This window comes from Diadema antillarum, unplaced genomic scaffold (genome assembly GCF_040938485.1).
Source record: "Diadema antillarum isolate AM-2024a unplaced genomic scaffold, OU_Dant_1.0 seq00001186_RagTag, whole genome shotgun sequence".
Lineage (NCBI taxonomy): Eukaryota > Metazoa > Echinodermata > Echinoidea > Diadematoida > Diadematidae > Diadema > Diadema antillarum.
In genome coordinates, this window is record NW_027271985.1 from 431757 (window position 1) to 455203 (window position 23447).

The window sequence follows — 23447 nt, forward strand, 5'->3', positions numbered from 1 at the left end:
AAAGTCATTTCTCGACGATCCGCCGCGGCCGTGATATCTAGCAACTTTTTGTCTTCAAGATTGACAATTTTGTGTGCACTTTTCTGGAGGAATGCGGAATGGAGGAATAAACAGGAGTTTTCATCGGTGAGTACCCACCTCATTCACAACACTCATATAAATAATTGCCTGAAACATGGTCTAAACAGTCAAGTTGAAGGCCAGTGTTATTGTTACGTCAACATATTTTGCTGAGGTTGAGCCAACGGGAAAACTTCAGTCGACAGAAGAGCTCAAACCTGGAAAGTGGCTAAAGCAGGAGAACGTCGCTAAACAGATCGAGACAGTATTGGACGAGGACAGTGAGTTTAGTAAGGCTGTGAACACTACCCACTACCGGGAGGTATACGTCTCATTACAGAAAGCACTGGACACTGTTACATCACAACAAATTGAGAAGGACAAACAGCTATGAGACCATGTAGAATGATGAGATTAACAATCAAAAGCATGCTAAGGACTGGAAGGTCTGTTTCAATTGTGGGACAAAACATATAATACAAACAAAATATGTATGTGTGTCATGCTCTACGAGTTTAAAAGCTCAGCAGAGTGAACGGCAGCAGGAAGGACCTGGAGCATCTGTCAAACGTGGTACTGGCGATGAGAAACCACAGGAGTCCCCTACAAAACTGAACTAGACTTGCACTTTCTGTACGAGACTATAGGCAGTAAGCCTGCCAATACATGTGCATCAGGCAAAGCTAAGGTGTATGCTGGGGAACCAATATTTGTGAACCCAAATTTTCATGCAAGTGTGCTGAAGGCCCTACAAGAGATTGGCAAACAAGTAGGGATCAAAAAATATGAAGAGTTTGTTCTCAAAAACCAATAAGTCCATTTGTGAAGAATTTGAAGTACCATCTCTATCATAAAGTACAAAATAATACCATTTAAATGATATATTGGTCACTAAGGCACATTTTTGAAGTTATGGTCAATCAATTTCTTACTATTCTCTTTATTTTTCTTGACCTTTAATAGCAAATATCTCCATTTGGCAAATATGGACTTCTCGGTTTTTGCGAATAAACTCTTCACAATGTACCAGGAGGAGACAGAGAGTGGGTGGTCATAACTTGTGACGGACTGCCATTTTATGTTGCACAAAGGGTGTTAAAGGAAACATTAACTTGCCAAGAGTGCAAAAGAGCTGTCTTTACAAGAACAGCATATGAAGCTCACTGTGCAGAGCATGATGCCTACAAAAATGTACCACCAGCAGAACTCCCCAATGTCTATGAGTTTGACTGGGTTGTCTTGAAGATTGGCCACGGCCACGTTGAGATGAACATGGTCAGATCGTTTTTGCTCTCAACTGGGAGGTGTGCATCAAGGACTTGGCAAGGTGCATGGGCTTTTGTTCGGAAAATGCCCACTGGAAACATGTGTTATGGAATCACAAATCCACAACGAAAACTCACCTTCCGTGATGACTGTAATGTAACGTTAGCTGTACTTCAATGTGGCACTGGTAAACGACCTCTGGAAACCGTATCTGTATCAACCGTATCTATCAAACAACCGAGTACCAACTAACTGGTGTCGGAAAAAACTGCCCCCTATGGGATGGGGCTCCCGTAAGGGGTGTCTGGAAAGCTCCACAGCGGGTGTTTGATGGAACGCCCAGCCATTCCCCACAGGGGTGCTCCTACTACACCCCCCCCCTTTTTTGAAAAACTGGGGGCATGATAAAAAAATAGATGGCCCCAGACCAAAAATAAAACCTATGATGGAAATTCGAAAATCCCGCACAACCAGGGATCTCGCAGAGCCCTCCCTTTGAAATGCACAATCTGACCAGGTGACGGCAGTTCAACTTCTGAGTTCGACCCGATACCCGAAGAGCGAGCAAAGAAAAGGATGGGGGAAGAGAAGGGGCAACCCAGCACTGCTCGGTATAAAGAAAACATCGGTACTTCTGTACTCTCTTCAGTGAAGGAAAAACCAGCGATGGAAAAATCTTTGGTTTCTTCTTGCACAGTTATCATATGTTTGAAGAATCTTCTGGCAGCGAGTATATTCCAGACTCAGATGACGATAGTTCAGCCTCTGAGGTCATCCAGATACCCAAACAGCGAACAAAGAAAAGGATTGGGGGAGTGAAGGAGCAAACCAGCACTGCTCGGGAAGATGAAGACATCAGTACTTCTTTGCTATCTCCAGCAAAGGAAAAACCAGCAAAAGAGAAACCAGGGAAGGCAAAACATCACGCGGTTGAACAAGACAAGAAAATAGAGGTGTTACAGACAATTAATGTAGAGAATGTACTGAGAACATTCTTTGTCTGCGATACGTTTGTATAGCTGGCAAATGTTCGTTAATGTATTCATGCTTATAAAATGCATTCCGTCAGAACCAGAAAATCGGATGTATGAATAGTCCGAAATGTTATGGCTGGCATGTCAGAGTAAGGTCTTTAATGTTGGGCATAAAGTGGCGTTAACGTGTGTAGAAAATCATTCTAGCTTGCATCTTCACCACGACCAGTTTAAACTATTTGTAATAATTGCTCCTTAATGAGCCAGAAGGTTTTCCAGAGTTTTTCTCTCATTGAGTTTGATCTCTGTTTTTTTGTTTTTTTTTCTTCTTTTTTTTTTCTGTTTTTACCCTGGGCTTATTAGGGATTGATTATCGTCAGTATACAGTTGTGTCATACACGTCTGTATTAATTACATGTTGAAAGCGAACGCAAACGCATCGTGTCGTTGTATGCATATACTGTACATTACATACTGTCAATAAACGGCCGGCTCTAGTCATCGTGCAAGCCATTCCTCGATATACCGATGTATGCTTTATGTTTTCATACTACCGTCGTGTTTCTGTGAGGTTGAGGAGAGGTGTAAAGGAAAGTTTGAAGTGTGAGTTGCGTTTGTAAGATGCTGAAGTTATAGAACAGTCCTGATATTTCAGCACAATTCATCTCTATAGAAAGTTTGGGTGTTTTTTATTCCCATTTATGAATTTTGAAATATTGTCAATAAGTAAGTACAGAAATATGAACAGAAGTACGATTGCCCGATTTCTTATGATTTGCGCTGGATACGTACTCCATTGACAATGTGTACGCAACACTGAAAAAGTCACTTGATCGTGGTGAGTGCGCACAGAGGGAAAAGCAATTTCTTTGGTCACCCCGAACTGACATTTTTGTATGGAAGCTAATTTTGATGAAATTCTTGATTATTGATCTTTAAAAAAAAGATCCACCAATAGAAAGCCTGGGTTATGTAGATTGACTACATATCGAATTTAGTGTAATCTTATTCCATTAAGGCATTTAAACATAATTGTAGTTTAAAAATATGAACAATTTAAACGCAATTTACTCAAAATCAACTTTTGTTTGCGAGTACTAAGATGCCAGTTCGTGGTGACAGCGACGAATTTAAGAAGGATGGAATCCTGTAGCGTAACAAGGAATTTCTAAGTGAACCTCATCTATGTTTCCAGGAGGAGAACCCCCCCGGGGAAAAAAAAAGAATGCAATTTCAGAATGTGCGGGCTGTGCAAAGGTTTTTATAACCCACGATTCTTGAGAAGATACAGAAAAACCTGTGTAAAGGAATTACATGGAACAACAGTGAATATCCTGCTAATACGTTAATGCACATGGACTCTTATACAACCGATGACAGCTTCACAGCAAACATTCTGTGTCTCTTCAGAAACGATGATGTAGGTGATTTGTGCAGGAAAGATCAAATGATACTGATAATTGGCCAAAGACTTTGGGAGAAGGAGAAAACAAAATTGGACAAAAAAAGCAAAGAAAACTGTACCCACTTCAGAAATGTTAAGACTAAACTAGGTTCCTGTAAGGACTCATAATATGGCCATTCATAGGACATGTTCAATCGCAGGAATTTCGAACATCTGAAGATTGCGGTAAACAATTACTGCCAGGAAGGACACAACCTTAAGTACGGATCAAAGTCTCAACTGTACTATCTGATCAAGTGGTCATGCAAGATCATGAAGGGCACTTTTCTTGTACAAGAAGACGATGATACAGCTCAAGCCTTGGACAAATTTTACAAGGTTGTAGGTCTTAACCATGACCTAGTGTTTGGTGATGATACCTATGCAATAGGCTAGGCCCGTACTGAGAAACTTCGAAGGCCAGACATGCTCCCTCTGGAAGAAAATCTTCAAAGCATCCGGGAATACACACCAGAATAAAAGACCTACAGCAAGAAACGAAATATAATAAGTGTTTTCGGGGGTTATCACTTTATAGAATTGCATGACCTACTTACAAGCAGGCTGACTCTTTTAAATGCGACACGGGGTGGAGAACCCTGCAGATTAACAAGAAATGAATAGAAAGAAGCAAAAGAAGGAGCCTAGATTGATGAACAGGTCCTCAAACATCTAAATCCAACAGAAAACAAAAGTCTTGGAAAATACAAAATCACGTATGAGAGTCTGTCAAAGGCAGACAAAAATTGGTGTCTGTCTTGATACCAAAAGACTGTGGAGAAGCTCTACTTCTACATTAATCTTGGGGTGCGTTTATAAGATTTTTCTTCTGGCCAGAAACAGTGTTTTGAAACACTGTTTCTGGCCAAACAGTGATTCTAGCTCAAAAAAATTCTTATAAACGCTCGCCGTGATTTGAAACAGTGTTTTGAAACACTGATTCAAATCGCACAAAATAGTGCGTTTCAAAACAGTGTTTCTGTAGGATCAGTGTTTCAAAAATCTTATAAACGCAACCACGATCGCAAACACTGTTTATAATGACGTCACAATGCCTTGCGCGCACCCTGTTTGACCTTTTGCCGAGGAAAAACTGCGCAGAGTGAGTTGCGCAATGGCACAGTCTGAGCGAGAGCCCCAACACGCTCGAAGAAAAAATCTTATAAACGTTCTCCTGACGAAAGTGTGATTTGAAACAGTGTTTCAAAACAGTGTTTCAAAACAGTGATTCTAGGCCCGCAAAATCTTATAAACACACCCTTGATGAAGTAAGTGAAAGTGCAGGTGTTTTGTGAGGCAACAAGTACATCTTTCAATCTACTTTATATGGACACTGCAGATGAGACCATGGACGAGTCTGACAGTGACTATGAATTGGAAATGAGATGGATGGCGAGGATGAAGCATCAACTTATAACAAAAATATGAGAAAGAAGGTAAGTTGAACAACTTGACGTTTTAAGGGCGTGGATCAGCTATGGCTGGTCAACCAGAGTAGTGCGTCATCGAAAATAGTGTGCAATTTGATGAATTGCCTCTTCACCTTGGAGGAGATGAGGACCTCCATTGCAACGGGAACGAGGCAAAAAGATTGAGAACAGGCAAAGCGGCTGCTGGACAAGAGAAAGGTTGACTTCATTGTGGGTATGTATCACTGTTCCAGCAACTAAAGGAGACTTCATTTCATTTCAGATATTAAAGCAGGTTAATGAAATAGCTTGTCTCAAGGTTCCTGGGAATGGTAGATCTATTTCTCTGGATTGACATTTCCTATCAAAGATGTAAGTGATATGCTACGCATATAGATGGGTATAGTGTAGCATGGTGATTTGCCATATTTTGGGCCACATAAGACCAGGTTGAAGGGTGCAGACTAAGGGCAAACTTATTATTCCCTTTCTTGACCTGTTTATATCAGAATTATGCAAATGAGTATACTATGCTAAGCCAAAGAGGGAGAGAAAAGCTTCAATAGTTTTCGGAAACAGACATGGTCCTTGAGTGCGAGAAATAAAGATGTCAGTTGCTATTTCTCAAAGTGTGATGGGGATTATTTTTGTGTGTGTGTGTGTGTGTGTGTGTGTGTGTCACTGACGATGTTTGTGATGTCCTTAACGATTACTGCCATCTTTTCCTTAGATCAATAACAATTGGGGGCTTGTCCAGAAGTAGGACATTCAGGTCATGTTTTGATGCTCAAGTTCGTTGACTGTGATGTCATTGTTTAGCATTTCTCAGAGACAAATGCATAGTCCAAAGCAGGCATATGTATGCGGTATGTAGATTTTGGTCCTGTCTGTTACGCAGGACAATCGTCTGGACAAAAAGGATGAGGAACTTCAAAAAGAAGACTACTGGGCTGCTTACCAGCCCCTGCCAGTTACCAATATATGGGGACGAGCAGGATGCTAAACAGCCCCTGCCAGTTACCCATACATGGGGACGAGCAAAAAGAATACAAAGGTGTTAATCAACAGACATTGGAACAGGTGTGTCGATACTTCGAAGTGCTGACTCAACTACTGCTTTGCATAATCTGATGTAATAAGTAACAACTTAACGTTTACTGTCATGTTCATTGCTTAGGATACTCTATTTCTAATTTTAATACCTAAACTTCATATGATTTGACTACGCAGGGTGGTGAGGAAAAATGGCTAGCCATTTGACAAACAGCTCAAAATGCTACAGCCCCACTTTCATCTCTTCCCTTCATCCACTGAAATAATCATGTACTTGCAGTTTTCAAACATTGGCAGGTGCTTGTCATAATGTATGATATCTTGTTACTTTCTTTTCAACCCAAGAATTGCTATTCAAATTAACCTACTCTAAATTTGCTGCGAGGGTAGTTACAATTGTACTATCTTTCAAGTTTGTTTTTAAAGGTATATGTGTTTAATCTATGCGTTGAATTTTGATCAGATCCGGATCATTTTATGGAAGTGCCTTGCTGACAAGGTATTCTGATCAAAAGTATTCAATACAATATCTGGTCATATATTTCTAACTAGAATTACCACATCATTTTGATCAGAATAGTGCAGGTACCCGGCTGATTAGTTTTTACTGGTCAAATCTCATCAGTTTCTGATCATATTTGACCAGATATTTTTGAGAGTGTAAAGTGGAAATTTTGTTGTACCAGTGTGTCTAACTGTACAATGCTGAACACTGAGCTTTGTGTTGCTAGTTAGCTTATTAAGACTAGATGAATCGGGAGCCTGGCTTAATTTATAATTGATTTTCATAGGACGAGGTCTAAAAATATTAAGGAGGGATTTCACATCTACAGTAGATCTAGACTCTAGTCTGTAGTAGGTCTAGAAAACTGTTTCTTTTTTCTGAAATAGGCTGTGCAGGTACATTTAGTGTAATAGTACATGCAAAGCATTATAAGTGGCATTAGTACTTGTCCATAAAGTTGAGATGTACAGTAGTTTTAGTTAGATTATGCTCCTGATCAAAACATTGATCAGTTGGCCATAGCTAGCAGAGGATCAATCATCATTGCCAATTTGCACACAGTTAAGGAAGCAGTTATCTTTACTTATCTTTCTGGATTTCTTGATGAAGAGGAATTTATTCTTCTCTACAAACTAAAGAAGCCATCAAACCCGGACTTGCGGTTCAGGAATTAGTATGCATTCAACATTGATGCTTTCAACAAAGATGAGTGCAATTCCTACTTCAGGTGAGCAGCACAAACTTGATTTTATTTTTCTTTCTCCCATGGCATAGTCTTGTAACTCAGAGAGCTCGATATTTTTGGTGGTCTTTAATCTTTAGCAGCAGTCAATTATATAGAAATACAAGGGCAGCTATAACATGTCATGGATGATTGCATTGCTCAGAAATATTATTACAAATAAATTTATTGTATGTATCTCAGACATATAAGGTGATAGCTGATGATTGATCGACAGCTGCATGAGCGCAACGTTGAATGACTACATCCAAATTGTCATACGTATAGGGGGCCTTTTGGGCCAGCGAAAAAAAAAAAGAGACAGATTTCATGGTGATAAGCATTTTTCAGAGTTGGTGAATTTATTAGACAGATAATTTAGGATTGTGCAGATGCTGCTACTTCCTTCTTTTTGGAAAATAAAAAAGATTGACTTCGAACGTTACATTCTCCTGAATTTCATAATTTGCTGTATTGGTTTGTTAACTGGATAACATTTGACTAAAACAGCCTCATTCAATGGTGATGTCTTTTCGTTTAAGGATTAAGGATGACACCCTGAGACTGAAAAGAGCACTCAGGGTACCTGACACAGTACGATGCAGGAAGAATGGGTACTTGGTTGGAGGTGTCGAGGCATTTTGCATCCTTTTGGCCCGGTTTGCGTTTCCATGCAGGTACGCTGAATTAAATTTAAAGAGCTGAGAGGGTGCTGCACGCACTCTGCGCCCACCAAGGACTTTTACTTTGCATATATTGTATGCAAAGTTTTGTAAGCTTAGTTGTATTTTTACTGTTCATTTTACGTATTTGAAGTATGTAGATTTATGTCTAAACAGGTTGGATACCTGCAACTATTATGGAAAGCTGTTGGTCAATACATTTCTTATTCTGACCACATTGATCTTGGGACTCGCCTGTGAGCTGTGAATTGAGAGCAAGCAATGTACAACACCAATGGGCCAACCTTCCCAACACTAACTATTGTATACACAGCACAGCCCTGTCGCCATAGAGCCCTGTCGACACACCTCAAAGCTGCTTTCTGCAAGTGCGGAGTGCGCCCATTGTGACCCAAAGCAGTTAAGATGAGGTGAAAACGGCCAGTGCATTTGTCAGACTAGCTGAACAATCCAGTGCATCTTGCCAAACCAGAGATGATGAGCACCACCAGGATGGCCCATGGGGGACCGCCACAGAATGCAAGTCAATTCCTTGCATTACGAACACCAAGTCCTGCACAGCAGACTGGGAAGAAGAGGAATTGCACCCCACGTTATTGGGCATCTGGAGTTTGCATAACGGAGGACGAGATGCTTCTGAAACTAATGACGGGTGACGAGGAAAGAAAGAAGGCAAAGTCATCAAAGAAGAAGCAAATAGAGGTTCCGCCCAATACCTCACAACCTGGGCCTTCCGGAATGTCCTCAAGCGCTAAAAGGAGGCGTTTGATTGCTCCACAAGACTCGGGGTATGAAGGAGATGACAACCCATGTTGTGTAGGAGGGGAGAACATGCCACCACAACCCCCTCAAGACAACCGGGAGATCTTTACCTGGGTCGCCTGCGATGCTGAAGACTGCACACACTGGGTACATCAGAAATACTGTACAGGGATTAGACACATTTACGGCCCTTACGGGGATGGTTATTTCTACCAGTGCCCATGTCACTCAAGGATGCACTAAATGTCTACCTAAAAAATTAACAATGTTTTTACATAATAAGTTCGAAAAGAAAAATAGTTCTCATTAATATTCAAGCAAAAAATCCCTAGTATATGATTATATAATATACTTTTTTTGGTCTCGCCTGAACAAAGTTCTGGCAAAGACAAAGTAATCATTTTTCCTGTTGGTCTGTTACAAAAATGTTTAAAGTTTTTTTTGCACTTGCTCTCATTCATTTATTTCTGTATCAATTTTGTTCAAACTTAGAACAAATGATCATTGGGTCATACCAGATGTGAGCAGATGAGGATGATGAGGTCAAAGGTCAAATGATAGGTCTGTTGGTCAGTTACAAAAAAAAAATAAAGATTTTGTTGGACTCACTTTCCTTTCTTCATTTCTAACTTGGGATAAATGATTCTTGGGTATTACCATATTTGAGTTGATGTAGATGATGACGTCAATGGTCATCTAGGGGGTCAAAAGTTTAGTTTGCTTGTTTTATTTATCGTGAAATCAGGCAAGATTTGTGGTTTGACAACCACCTTGTACTTTGTATTTGACTCCTGTAGAAATTAGTCATGATACATAAGATGTTTGATATCATAAGCTGGGCCTCTACAATGTAGAGAAAAACAACACTCAAATAACAAGTTCAACCTGAATTTTCTTCCTTTTTACTAACAATGTTAGGCACAACAAAAAGGGCGATGACTGGAGCAAAATTATCCCTGGACTCAGAGATCATTAACATCTGTGGACTTCTGGATTTGCTACTTTCAATTCCTGCAACTTCCTCAGACACAGAAAGTGGTCTCAGCCATTTAAAGGTAGTCAAGTCTAGCTCCGCACAAATCTTCAAGATGAAAGGGTAAATGGCCTGTTGCTTATTGCTCTCTATGCAGCTGATACCAAGCAGTTCAATCCAGAAGCGTGCACAAGCTTGTAGCAATCTGGTGGTACTCCAGCGCAACATGGCCCGACAAAAGCGATACTCAGACTGTCAGACTGAGAGACTGAGAGGAGAGATGAATGTGTTGCCTGATTTTGAGGATGATGCTCCATCTGCCAGCAGTGATGAGGAAAAGGCCGCCATGGATCTTCCTAAAAGAAATTGGTCGTTATTGTGCAAAGTGTTGCCATTGAAGGAGGAGACAAGTTCAGCTGCTGACTTCATGTTCTTGTGCGAATCCAACTGGGATGTTTTTGCATCCAAATATGCCCTACGCATACTCTATGAAACAAAGAAGAACAATCCAGAGATTCTGTCCACAAATGAGGATATTGTGAAAATGGAGAATTATCTGGAAGTCAAAGGAAGAGAGCAAATGGACACAAAGATGTGGTAAGATGAGACCATTCATAAAGAAGTTTGGGAGAAGTTGAATGAGGTTCTTCTTTGCAAGCTTATCATGTATAACCGTAGAAGGTCTGGGGAGGTGTCGAAGATGAAAATTGCAGAGTACAAGCAGAGCTGTGGGGCTCCCACAGAGAGGCAGTACAAGGAGAACGAAAATCTCACAAAGATGGAAAAAAAAAGCTTTGTACAATGATGGGTGTTGTGGAAGTGACAGGGAAAAGGGAGACTGTGCCCATCTTGCTCACACCAACATGGATGAGAAATTACAAGTCCTTGTTGCCACCAAAGTACAGTATTCACATACATGTGTAGCATGAAAGACGATCCCTAGTCTCTCCTCAAGCAGTAAGAGAACACATGAAATTCTGTCACATATGAGGTCAAGCTCAGTTTCCAGAACTGTCACATCAGACAGACTGATGATAGCATTTGATGAACTACATTTGTATTGACCAAGAAGCATGGTCATAATAAAGATCAAGATGACCATAAGACAAAAGTGTAGAGAGATTGCAAGAATGTTGAGCAGTATCGGAAAATGACAAGAAAAGCAGATGCTGAGCTTGCAAGCATTTTTTTTTTCTTTTTTTTTTGTGGTGGAGAATTCATGGGATTTGTTGGTGCTACAAGCTTGCACCAAAATTCAAGCTATTCAGAATTCACCTATTCGGTATCCCAAGTCTTGCCTTAACCCGTTGAGGACGAGTCCCGAGTATACTCGGGCAGGTGTCTATGGGAAATGCGTGTTGTAGCAAAATCAAACCGTCCTCAACGGGTTAAAGATTGGACATTGGCTAGATGAAATACAAGTGCAACCCTATGAAGATATATATGTCACTTCTCTTGAAGCATGAAAGGGATATTATTGTCACTCTGATACACTGTATTTACTTTTTTCAAATATTACATAAACAGTACCCCGGTGTACTGATTAGTGGGCGTATATGTAGGTAGCATATGAGCTAGCCTGAATGAATACTTCAATGCAACAATTGTAACTATGGGGCCACTGTGCACTAGTACTCTCCTGTCGTACTTCAGGTGGACAAAATATCGTCCAACACAATAACAACGCACTGTAAACCAAGATACAATAGTACCATGGTATTTTGTGGTGCATCGTATATGACTTGGATTTTTATTCTTTCCAGGTCTTTATTTAAATTAAAAATTGTAGATACGATTACTAATTCAGTATATATTCTAAATTCTTGAAATCCAATTGAAACAAAACAATCTCGGTATATTTGGATGTCATTACACTCAGTTAATTTCTATGTTATACTTTTTGTGCACTCTCAAAAGTGGACGAAAATAGCCTCTCATTAAAAAAAAAAATAATTCATCACTAGCCTTCAGCCAAGGCAGTAAATGCTGCTATTTTACTAAAATGCGCTTCAGATCCACAGAGTAAAGACTAACTGCACAACAACTAAGATCTGTAGCCTGGGTGTAGCAGCACCTCCCCTCTGCCAACTTGATTTGTTGTTGTAGTTTATAATTAGATGTAAAGTAGCTCACAGAGAGTGCCAGCCCAACAACCCTTCAATCCAATGCCCCCGTCAGGGTTCAGGATGTTTTAAAAGTGTTTTTTTTTTTTCATGTTTTCAAAACTTTTCATTAACAGATTCACATGTTTATCTTCACATGGAATACCATGATACAATCAGGAGATCGTGCGAAGTATCGTACTGTATATGTACAATGCAGTTTGGAAAGACAAAAAATACAGGCAGGAATTGTACGATAACCCCAGTGTTCTGAGATATTTATGATAATTAAATAAACTTGATTTATTTTCATGTCTAAGTTTTATCTAAAACTGAACCACAAGATATTTATCATCACCATATATCATCATTCATCCGGCCTGGATATCTATCCCCCATATTGCAATAAATAAGGCCATGTGAAACAATCCTGCACACCTTGACCAAATCCAATTGGCCATAATGGTGAGTAGATGATGCTGTAATTTGCATCTCAATATGAGTATGTATTCAAATATTTAATGAACTTTGCAAGTTAGACCAGGCCTTAACGCTGATGCAGCTCAATCCATGGATCAGAGTTTTATGCATGGGGCTGTAGTCTGTGTCAGTTCTCCACAGAGATGACAGCAGCAAGCGGAAATGCTGAAAAGGTATCACTTCAAGAGAAGAGGGGTACTTCATATCATTGATATGTTGGAGAATGAAGTGTAGTCCCGAACATTCAGAAATTAAACACTCACAGCCCAGCAAAATATATGTGCAACCCTTGGATTCTATACAACGGGAGTCTGCTGGAACAGATCTCAACAATTCACGGTTGCAGCATCTCTTCAGTTTTGAGGGCCATCAAAGAAGTAACAATGGCATTGGCCAGAAAGAAAAGTCAGGTAAATATCCTATGAATTCCAAACAGGTCTTTTGGATTGTTGTAGCTCTACCATAACATAATGGCTGTACCCTTCTACATGTGTATAGATGCCAATTCAATGGTTGATGCCTATTTACTGATCACAATGAAATCACACGGACTACACCCGACCATGAGTTGATACCATGTCATTGAAACAGGCCCCGAGACCCACATCACGGCTATAGTGTACTGTTGGACCTATTTGAAGTCTTGAACTAGAGTTAAAGGACTCTTGAAGAAAGACAGATGTTTTAATGAGAAAATTTAAAGAACTCATCTACAAAGTTCATGAGGCGTGGGGGCAGTCCTCATGAGGCGTGGGGGCGGTCCTCATGAGGCGGGGCAGTCCTCGTATGCGGGAGCGGTCCTCATGAGCGGGTTTCCCGGACTGGTATAGGCCTACTACATAGTTTTGGTTGAGACGTGGATGAAACCTCATTTCAGGTTTCTAACATTTTTTGTAATATACTTACATGTATAATGAGAAACCTCATATGAATTATGAAAGAGCATATAATTCTACTTGTGAGGAATTCAAGGTTTATCTGATGAAAATTGGTTTATAAATGGCCGAGATATCCAAAAATAGCAATGCCTTCTAATAAAGTGTGAGAACAGCACTTTATGTCTTCATTATTAGGATTGATTTGTTTTACATTGTTTTGGGATTTTTCAGTCATTCCAAACCCGATTTTCATCAAATAAACTTTGAATTATTCAAATTTGATGGAAGAATTTGAATAATTACCCGCTGCTTGCTACAAAGATTAGAACCAACACTTGCTGTCGGGTGAAAGCTCGGTGATCTAGTGGAGATGACACCTCCTGTCCAGTGATCATCCTGCTCAGGTTTGATTATACGCCCATGAATTTTAGCATGGCTACTACTAAAACACTGATCAATTCAGTGCTTATTTATGTCGATGTAGGGCAACTTGCCAATCAGTTGCAAACTTTGAATTCCTCGTAAAATGGTATGTTCTGTACTACATTGCTGTATATCATCATTGTTTTCTTGGTATCTCGCAAAAAGTTACAAGCCCAATTCTCATCTCCACCAATCAACTTGTACCATCTAACTGTTGTTAGAATGAAAACTAGTGGTACAATAGCTGTTGGGCCTAGAACCTTCTATCTTGCACTGTGTCAAAGTCAAACCAGTTTTCTACCCTTTTCTGCAAACGATTGCACTTAAAAAGCTGTAGCTGTAGCTGTAAACTGCAATGTAGTGTTAGTGTATACAGTGTAATGTAAAAAATTGAATGATATCCTAGGAATTTTCCAATAACGTACATGATGTAGTCCTTATATGCATGTTTTCGTTACAAGTGTATTTCAGATTGCATAGATTTGAGAACACTGAACCTGTACCTGTTAGTGTGTGGGAATTTATTTACCAGGTCTAATTTCCTCTTTGTTTATCCTTTCGAAAAACGCAGCACAATGTTGAAAATGGAGACAGAATTTCTTGGCAACACGACAAGGAGCGACCTAGAGTCTGACTCTGACCCAGTGGCAGAAGACAGCAGTGATGATGATGTTGAGATGATGGAATCAATTCCTTCTCCCCCAAGCCCAGCTGCACAAGCTTTAGGAACAAGTACTCCCAAGACTACTAATGGTAGAGGAAACAAGAGAAAGGTAGGATCTCGGCAAGTGGGATAGCAAACATTGAGGAAATTTTAAAAAGAAAAGTTATTGAGTCTCCAGGGTCCAGTAGGGGTTCAGTCTATGATACTACAAATCTAAAGTCTATGTCAATGCAGGAAACCAGGTCATGGGGGGGGGGGGGGGGGGCATTGGCTCATAAGAGAGTATCCCTCTCCTCATGAGCATGCTGGTATACTCATGAGGCTCCTTGTTCACTTGTCATTCATTTTCTATCTGATGAACATGTATAAATTGTTGCAAGTTGCATGGTGATTTTTTTGTAGATATACACACAAGTCCACTCTTCATGATGAAAAGAAGAAAAAAAATCTGTCTACACGTTTTGACTAAAATCAAGTTTTAGTTTATAACTAATGGTCATCAACCCATCGAAACATGGGTGCCAGCGGGTTTGCTCATTGCAGGGCTGCCGCACCTACCTGGTACATGTATCAACCAGGGGCTCGTTTCATAAAACTCGTCATCAGTGACAACTGCCACATTTCTATGTATGACAAATTTGCTCTCAGCCAATCAGACGCAAGGATTTCAGTAGCTTGTCACATCTATAACTTGTCACTGATGACAAGTTGTATAAAACAGGCCCCTGATCCAACATCAACATTTTTTTTTTGAAAGAGGAGCAGCAGCCCTGCATTGTACGTAAACTGCTGGTACAAAATGAACATGTGCCTTAATGTTCCAACACAATTTTTCTTTATTTCATCATGGAGAATGGACATTTGTGTGCCACAAAAAAAAAGAATAAAAATAAAAACAGTATGCGAACTAGCGACATGCCAGATGTGAGATTGATAAGGAGTGAACAGCAGGCCCTACAATTGTACAAGTGTATGAGCATCTCTGATTGAGGGCCTCATGAGCACTACAGAAGTGCTCATGAGGAGGAGAGTACTGTTGTACTGTAAAAGTGGATATTTTCGCCCGACTAATTTTTCACAGTTGGCCGTGTACTGTAAGAAGACTTTCGGTCTTTTTAATTATGCGAAATCAAGACATCAAGGACTGAAGCATGTGGCATGCAAAAGTATTTGTGTGCTTTTATTTTCGCCTTAGCTTCTTGCTGCGCAAAATTTCAACATCGCAAAAATTTTCACTTTTACAGTTTCGCAGGAACCCCCTTCATGAGCGGATCTTGTGGACTGACATGTGATGTGTGTTACATGCACAATGTACAACTGTACATATTACATGTAGTGACAATTCATGACTGAATCAAAGAAAAAGATGAATGTGAAGGTCTACTCTGCAAATTGTTTAACATGTTTGTCAGTTTATTGATATTCCACAAAATATTTGAAAAGAGTGAAATATTTGCTCTTGTATGCAAAGGGGTAATGTTACGTAGCACTAACATTTCTTATGTATTTCTTTGTTTTGTCGACCTTTTGTTGTATAATTTTTTTTCTGCTAAATCTATGACAGAACCTATTTCAAGCATAATTATGCTTAAAATAATTAGTTTCAGCATATGAAAGTGAAAATAATCATACACTGTATCTTTATGAACTAGAGAAGCACTCTGAGAGCGCAGACCTCTGCCAAGCATGCAGCTCATTTCCACCACTGATCTTGTTCTTCCATAGAGGTATCAGTGATTTCCACCCATACGTACTTTATATAGCATTGTGTGATGAAAGTCGCCCAATTTCTCAATATAGAAAGAAGCCTTTATTACGTCATAAACCCTCAGCTGCACGGCGCGCCTCGCCCTAGCAGAAACTAGAGCACGCACTTTAGTGCGCGTAGGCAAACCTCAAATATGCGCAGCCTGAACTCCCAAATTCATTGACCCTACATGCCAAGATATAAAAAATCCTTCATAAATTCCCCAAAATTATCGGATCACTACCAAAAGTATATCGTTTGGTACCTGTGTCATTCTAAACCTTTCCTTCAAGTTTCAACCAAATCCGTTTACTAATTTTTTAGTTATTTTGCACACGGACAAACTACAACTAACAAACCAATGGCAATGAAAACACAACCTCCCCCTTGGCGGAGGTAATAAGAAGAGAAAGCTCCATTTGCATCTAGACTTTATGCACAAAATCACATTTTTTAGCCATTTTCGGTCAGACAGGCATGTATAAAATGTTGTGCAGTGTCATAAGGGTAAGCGCCGACTTTCAAAAAAATGGTGTCCAAAGATGTGCGAGACTTAACTGTAAAAAGTCAGCGAACGGCATGGGCAAAAAGTTTTAGGTGGCAGAGCAGTTGCGAAAAATGTCGAGGGGGGTTGATTCAACCCCCCCCCCCCCCTGCCTTTTTAGGGTTAAGAGTGGTGGTCCAGCAATTAGTAGGTCTAGGGTTCTAATATTGATGAATCCCATTTTCTTTGCTCATTATGAATCTTTCTGATCCAGGCAGAAAAGGCTGCAATGACCTTTCTGCTCAGCGAAGGTGAGGAGGATGGTGAGCTGAATAAACAAAGAAAGACTGAGAGTGAAGCTAACTTCACAACAAGTAGGTCTGCTTAAGGATTTTAAAGGACAAGTTCACCTTCATAAACATAATAATTGAGAGAATGCAACAATATTAGTAGAACACATCAATGAAAGTTTGAGGAAAATTGGACAATCGATGCACAAGTTATGAATTTTTAAAATTTTTGTGTTGGAACCGCTGGATGAGGAGACTACTACAGCTTGTGAGTCGTATGCGTACAACAGTATAAAGAAAATGTAAAAGAAAATTCAACATATTTTCACTTTTTTCGCATAATAAAAGAGCACTTGACTTGCCTCTTTCTAAAGGCAGGGGGAATAATATTACCCATAACATTTGTCGGTAACGAGTCGGGGGAATGTGTACTTTTTTCAAAACATGACATTTTGTGAAATTCTCTTTATATTTTCCTTATATTGTTGTACGCATGTGACATCTAAGTAATTCACTGACTGCAGTAGTCTTCTCATCCAGCGGTTACTGCACAAAAACTTCAAAAATCCATAACTTTTGAACGGGTTGTCCGATTTTCCTCAAACTTTCAATGATGTGGTCTACTAATATTGCTACATTCTCTCAATCATTATGTTTATGAAGGTGAACTTGTCCTTTAAATTTTACTGCCTTTCAAAATGGTTCTACCCACCCACCCCCCTTTTTTTTGGGGGGGGGGATGGGGCATCAACTGGCAATTTTCTATCGTCAATTCAAGGATACAGAAGATTTAGCATGTACAGCTGTACATGTACACATTTTTAAGGGGTTTTGCGTGCATCATATTAGCTGAGTGAGTGAATTTCTAACATTTATAGTGATACAAGTATGTTATGTCTAGATGGTAAAGATACACAACTCGTAACTTTGTGACCATGAACAATACTATAAATGCAAGCAATTGGATGATCTACTTAATTTTCTCCTGTTTTTGGTGACATTTTGTGACACTGAATGCAGTGTGCTCTTTGGGAGACCGAAGGAATGCTAAACACACACAAAATGTTTTCTACTATCTTTTCCCTGTCCAAATTAGGCCAGTTTTTTTTTTTTTAAATCATATAAATTTGATTGGCAGGTATGGGAATAAAAAATCAGCAGGCTATGAAATAAGTACAATTTATGTCTACTATTGCAAATTGTACTGTTTAGTCATGAGCAGTCAATACCAGTGCATCTGTTAGAAGTTATTTATATGCTGTACAGCTGTAGATGAAAAGTATCAAGCATTTGTCTTGAAGACTAGTGCCATGTAGTATGTGTTGGCTGCAAAGTAAACTACATGTAGATTCATGCAGATCTTTGGATTACAAGTACTATTTTAAGGGATAGCTTGTACACATTTCAATTCACATTAGGAGAGAAAATTCACTTGTGTTTATTTATGATTTATTGTACACCCATTTATCTCAACTATGCTTAATGTACTTTTTTTTCTTTAAACACATGAGCTTCCTTTTATTTTCCCATCATTTATTCATTGCAGGCCATATTGTCAACACGTGGCCAGAAGTCATGCCGTCAGACGTTCGCAAGAGGATGGCACAAAAATGTAAAGATGTAAGGGCTAGTGAAAAAAAGAAGAGTAATATGTAAGTGGTGATAAGCACAATCAGGGTGTGCAATCATGGTTTCCTCACTTCAAACTGTTGTAATTTCTAAAAGAATGCACCAACTGACTTCAAAATTCACATGCAGCATGCTTAGACATCAATAATCACATGTGGTATAAATACAATAGATAATCTTTTCTCATTAAGTGTTAACTACTAAAGATTAAATACCTAAAAGTCCCCCAAAACCCAGTAAATTTAAGCATGAAAAAAAAAATGTTTTACAACTTATGTAAAACCAGGAATTGAGGTACAAATTTGTAGTCTTTCCCTAAGTGTTTGATATCAAAATAAAAATATAGAATTTTTCCTGGCTTTGCTTGCATGCAATAAAAAAAAAAAAAAAAAAAAAAACAGACCAAACAAAACAGAAAAAAAAAACTGTTGTCCTTTCTGCTGGAGAAAGTTATGATTTCTGAAGTCCCATCATGGTAGGAGTGTAATGCTGGCTTATTTCTGGGACATTGTTACCTTTTAACTCATGCTGTACAGCAATACATGGAGAAACCGCATATTTTATCTGCTTTTCCTAAAAGTACTGAAGATACACTACAATATGGTATGCTGTTTGCCTATAATGTTAAGATATAGTTTTTAGTCTTTAGCCGTTTTCAAATGCTGAGGAAAATAATTGCAGCTTTTTTTTTCTTTTTTAGTATTTTGAGTGAGGTACGTGTGTATCCTAATTTGACAACTTAATGGAATCTTTTCCCCTTATTCAATATCCTTGGTTTTTTAGCCATTAATTGGGCATATAGTAAACTATTGTGTGAAAATTTTAGCACATCTGAGCAATAAGAACTTTTTTTATATTCAAATTGCTGAGAAAAAATAAGACTGATCCAAATCCATCCTCTAATGTATGACAGTCATATGATGTGTTCATTGTTCTTATTTCAATGCTTTATTTTGTTCAAAGATATCATATAAAAGCAAAAACATAGTATTTTGGCTTAGTACGTATGTCATTGAGTGTCACAGCCTGGATATCAACTCAAGTCGACATAAATCTCATATTCATTCCTCTATCTGTGTTTACAAATGTGAGAGTGGATCCAAAAACTATGTGCACATATGTGAATATTCAAGGTCAAACTGTAATGATGATTTTGGATGAAAAATATGTTTTCTAATATTCTAGCCCTGATTTCATAACACCTTTTGATAATGGCCAGCATATGTCTGCTACCTAGATTTCTAAAAATTTCACCTCTTTATTCTTTGGCAAAAAGAAATATTATAAAGTATATAAAAGTGGTTTTATATGAATTCAAAATAATGCGTGCAAAACTAATCATCCATTTAGAGATGTGAAAATATGACTTTAATTCATATTTTGTGAAATGTCATGGTTATGTGCTAGTGGTGAATGAAGGGGGTTTTAATCAGGAATCTCTAAGAGGAAAAAAAAATCCTGTTTTTAATGGTTTTTCCAATACATTAGTCATTTTGATGTAATTTGACACCCCTTAATTAAATGCTAGTTTATGCACATTTTAACACAAAATTTTGACCCTTTCTGTACATGAAATGAAATTTGTAAGCTCGGCTACAACCAGCAGCGAAAGACATATGTTTAATAAGTTTTCTCATTTTTTTCCCTGTGAGACATTTGCATACCCTGATTGTACTATTTACCAAGTTTCAAACCTACATGCTACTCTTCTTTTTTTCTTCAATGTTTAGCAGGAGTGCATATTTTTTTATCATTTTTTTTCTCTCTCTCTGCTATGCTCATTCATAAACATTTCATTAGTTTGCATGTGCACAATATTGGTTCTTCCATAGATAAGCATTATTAGGCACTTTTTTTTTTCTTGCCTTTACCAAGTATATCTATTTCATATTTAGCTAAATCTGTCAATGTTCCGTTTCCTTCGGAGACCTACTAGTATGCGCATTTAAAGTGAACAAGTTCCAAGGTTGAGGGATCACTTTCACGTCTCTGCCTTGTAGTGGTGCTGGCTGTTACAGCTTACATGCTGTAATGTCTTTGTATTGATGTGTACGGGTTTTTTTTCTTTTTCTTTTTCAGGAACATCCCTGTTTTTATTATACCTCCTCCACGAAGCTTCATAGGAGGCATTATGGTTATTGTCTGTCTCTTTGTCCATCCGTAATCAATTTTCTGGACACTGTAAGTTCAGAACCATTTGAGGTGTCCTGATATACAATATGAAACTTTGGAATATGTATGAATCATTGAACATTGTAACTTCTTTCAAACTTCTCAAAGTATTTCATGAACTTAGTTTGAACTTAGTTCATACAGCCAACCTTACTGCACAAGTCATATACTTAGTACCCAAGTCGAAGGTTTGTTTGAGTCCCCTTTGTTGTATTTCTGTTAATCCCTCAGTCAAATTTTCTTTGAGTCAAAGCTATTTTTAATTGTTATTTTTTACTATGTAGATTTTACTTCGGCAAGAATGGCTGTACACATTGTCATTTATTGCTTGACATTGATTCTATTGGAATGTTTTTTAACATGAGGTCAAAGTTCAAGGGTCAAAACTCCCATTTAAATGCTACTATTGCATTCTTCAATGCTTAAATACAATGTTTTATCCATACCATGACTGTCTATGTTTACTGTATAAGCAGACTTGGTACATGGTATTCATATAAAGCTGCAGTGACTATGACGATAAAAGTTTTCCGCCATTTGGTCGAAGGTCAATTGAAAATGCTAAAATTTCATTCATTTTCCATATTTTGAAAGTGGCTATAAGTACTGCTGTGAAAATTGATGTATAGCATACTGTAGGTACTTTGAACAAGGCAGTGTTTTCACTTTGAAATATGAAACCAACCACTGTTTGCCTTGATCAACGAGCAACTTAATGGGCGAAGACAGGACCACGTATTCAAGGTAAATATATAAAGCATCCAATGATAGTTATCAATTGGGAAAAATGATGGAAAATTGAAGGCCTTCATACACATATGATCAATATGGCAAAGAAAACAAACAAGCAAGGAAATAAAACTACACTGCACATATGCAGGGATGCATATACTGATGTTGGTAGATGAACTCCGGACATTGTCTTTCTTCTCAGGACAGTCAGCATACTTGCCTTATTTATTTTTATATGTAGATATATACATGTATGCTTCACAATGCCAAAGATTCGATATTACAGCCGATTGTATTCTAAGGACTGATACATAGGTAAATACATGTATGTGTGTGATTAAAGGACAAATTCACCTACATAGTCATGTGGATTGAGTGAATGCAGCAGTATTAGTAGATGACATCAGTGAGAGTTTTAGGAAAATCGGACAATCCATTCAAAAGATAGGATTTTTCAAGTTTCTGCTCAGTCTCGGCTGGATGAAAAGACTGCTAAACTAATAGCTTGTAATGTCAGATGTGTACTACAATATAACAAATGTGTAAACAAAATTCAATATATTTTCACTTTTCTCGCATAACAAAAGAACACGTGACTTCTCTCTTTCAGAAGGCATGGGGGATAATGTTACCTGTAAGCTGTAACATATGTCAGTAACAAGTCAAAGAAATGTGTACTTTGTTCAAAAAGCAACGTTTCGTAAAATTCTTCTTTTTCCTTATATCCTACGCATAGTGACATCTTACACCGCATTAGTCTTCAGTTCTCGTCCAGCAGTGATTGCTTTAAAAATTCAAAACTTGAACGTATTGTCAAATTTTCCTCAAACTTTCACTGATGTGTTCTAATAATATGGTTGTAGTCACATAATCCACGTGTCTATGACAATGGACATTCCGTTGAAAGTTGATTGGTACAGTATATCCTAGGTTTAAAGAGTAATGTCCACTTGCCATGTGTAGGATATCAAAAGTGCATATTAAGCTAACTCACAAACCTTGAAGAAAAAGTATGCCTAATGCAGCATTGCCAGTTGAAATTTTATTGCAATATTTTGTTTGTATGTATTTTATGTTGTTTGTTTGTTTGTTTTTTCTATTTCTTGGCCGAAAAGGTTGCAGGCTTTCAAATGAATAGATCAGGTGAGAACGAACACGGAACATTCATATGATACTGATATCATGGCAGTTAAGCAATAACTGGTGTGCATTACCTTTTTGCATCGTATGTTTCATATGACTATGTTCGAAATGTACAGTGTACTTACAATTAGGTGTAAGATGAATTTGGGTAGAGAAATGCAGGACTGTGACTTACCAACTCAAGATAGTATACTTGCCATTTTTAGTTTTATATCCATACCTCAAAATGCTAAGGATGAAAAGTTATTTTTGCATGTTTATGTACTCTAAGGACTGTAAATGGACTGTGTTTGCTAACTAAGGATCATTGTATTGTCCAACTTGTGTTATAAAACTGGCAATTTTAGTTTTATGGCTACACAAAGTGTGTGACCTTCACTTGCAAATCGTGACAAAGTTTATTTTTATCTAAAGTCAGAGATGCCAACAGCCATAGATTTTATTGCAATATTTTCTTTCATTTTTTCTTCTGAAAAAAAAAAGGTGCAGGTACACATATCATTGAAAGAGGGAAAAACGTCTTTCCTAAAGTGCATTACAGTGCATGTCTATTGCGGAAAAAGGCAAAACCTTACTTTCCAATAAAAACATTGTATATGTATGCACCTTTTTTAGCCCTCGGAGATACTACAGTAATTTCAAGGATATTTCTAAAGATCGCAGTGTACCTGGTTTCCACTGTACATAGTTTTCTGCCTTGTTGACAGGGTTTATTGTAACTGCATTTCTTGCCTTGTTCTATGTATTAAAATTATTAAAAGTTAACTGAATGTCTTGAATTTTCTTCAGTACAGGTGTTTCCATAGAGATGGATGCAATGTTATCAGTGAGGTGATTGGAAATGAAATGCCCT